The 2,111-nt window shown below is 50.4% G+C and overlaps 1 pseudogene; it reads right to left on the bottom strand.

The window, feature by feature from the left end:
- Positions 1–1,047: 1,047 nt before the first annotated feature.
- Positions 1,048–1,662, bottom strand: LOC118721974 (annotated as a pseudogene).
- Positions 1,663–2,111: the final 449 nt, after the last annotated feature.

Raw genomic sequence — 2,111 nt, 5'->3', positions numbered from 1 at the left:
TTATGCTAAGTGAAATAAGCCAATCAGAGAAAAACAAGTATCACATGATCTCAGTTATGTGGAATCTAAAGGACAAAATAAATCTAGAGACATAGAACCATGGAACAAACTGAGTAATCTCAGAGGGAAGGCAGGGGTGGGGGGTGGAGTGGGATATAAGGGATTAATGGGGGGAAAGGGAGGCACTTTATAATACTTTAAACAATAAAGATTTTTTTATTTTTTCTTAACTTTGAAATAACTGGATTTACAGAAAAATTGCAAAGACAATATAGAATTACCACATACTCCTTACCCAGTTTTCACTAATGTTAATTCTTACATTACCATGGTACGTTCATCAAACTAAGAAACCAACACTAGTACATTACTACTAAGTAAACTCCAGACTTTATTCACATTTCACCAGTTTTTCCACTAGTGTCCTTTTTCAGTTCTGAAATCCACTCCAGAATCCCATATTGCACGTAAGCACATTATGCTTTCTTTTTTAAATGTATTTTTATTGTTGAAAGTATTGCAGATTATGTTTTCTTAATTTAAATATTTTTTTTTAGAATTGTTTTAGATTTTCACAAAAGTTTTCAAGGAGTTCACATCACCAGCACCACTTCCCCCTATTGTAACATTAATGTACCTTTTTCACATCAAGAAACAACCATTGATATAATACTATTACCTAATACCATCTTTTATTTGGATCTCACTAGTTTGTACCTAATGTTTTTTCTGTTCTGGGATCCCATCCAGGATATGACATTACATGTGCTCATCAGGTCTCCTTAGGGCAGGCAATTCTTAGCTACGCCAGTTTCTTGGATTTCCCATGCCTTTGATGACCTAGACCAGTGGTCAGCAAACTCATTAGTCATCAGAGCCAAATATCAACAGTACAACGATTGAAATTTCTTTTGAGAGCCAAATTTTTATTTTATTTTATTTTATTTATTTATTTATTTATTTATTTATTTATTTATTTATTTATTTATTTTCACAGAACAGAGCTTAGTAGGTTTATTAGTCTCCACATCGCCAGCCAACAAGGTCTCAGGTGGTGACGACCGGTGAACACCAGGCACCGGCACGTGTGCGGCCTCAGAGGCAGCTCCGTGGGGGGAGGCCCAGTGTGGCCAGGCATCTGTGGAGCACTTCCTGCACAGCCCGCAGGAGTTGCAGCCGGGCCAACATCTGACCAAACAGGTGTGGTCAAGGCTCCCCCAGGACGTGCACCCGGTTATATTAATAGTAAGAGCTGAAGTCCATGCTGAGTTGCACCAGGAACCTGCACACCATGTCTGTGTGGGCCCCGTCCAGGGCTGCGGTCTGGCTCAGCAGGTCTGGGAAGGGAGGACACTGTTGAAGAGCAGCAGCCACTCGCCCTCCTCACGGAGCAGAGAGAAGTCCAGGCTGCTCACAGGCGGAAAAGTGGGGTACAGACCTTGTTCCACGCCGCGCTGACCCTGCGGGGCCTTGCTGAGCATCTCAAACTTGATGATAGCCGCAGAGAGAACGCTGAAGGTTTCTGTCCAGGCTGGGTCTTGTGCCAGGTCCCTGCCGTGCTTCAGATCCGAGGCCGAGTGCACCTGTGCCAGCTGGAGCCTGCGTGAGAGGCGCCCGCTTGGCCAGCTCCCGCCAAAGCAGGTCCAGCTGCTGCTGCTGCTGCTGCTGCTGCTGCTGCTGCTGCTGCTGCTGCTGCTGCTGCTGCTGGGCCTCCTCAGCGCTCCCCACGCTCCCCACGTGCACCTCCGCAGCTGTCCGCGGCGCCGGGGGCGGGAGCCTGCGGGAAGGCACTGTCACCACCGGGACCGGGACCGGGCTCCGCCTCGCCCAGGCTACAGGCGGCTCAGCTACTGACCAGGCCCGGGGAGGCGTCCTCAGACCGGGGCTGCGCGGCCGCCTAGAGGTCCGCCAGCTGGGCGAGCAGGTCCTTGGTCACCGGGAAGTGGTCCAGGTTGGAGTCACAGCCGGCTGCGCGCCCCCCGACAGCTCCTTCAGGCACACACTGCCCAGGACGCCGGCGGGCAGAGTTCCGGGTCCCTGGCCGCGGTGACCTCCGCCAGAGCGCGGCTCCGCAGGGCTTCGGCCGAGGCCGGCTCCGAGGCCGCGGGCCA

This window comes from Pipistrellus kuhlii, unplaced genomic scaffold, assembly GCF_014108245.1.
Source record: "Pipistrellus kuhlii isolate mPipKuh1 unplaced genomic scaffold, mPipKuh1.p scaffold_m20_p_19, whole genome shotgun sequence".
NCBI lineage: Eukaryota > Metazoa > Chordata > Mammalia > Chiroptera > Vespertilionidae > Pipistrellus > Pipistrellus kuhlii.
This window is presented reverse-complemented; position numbering and strand designations above follow the sequence as displayed.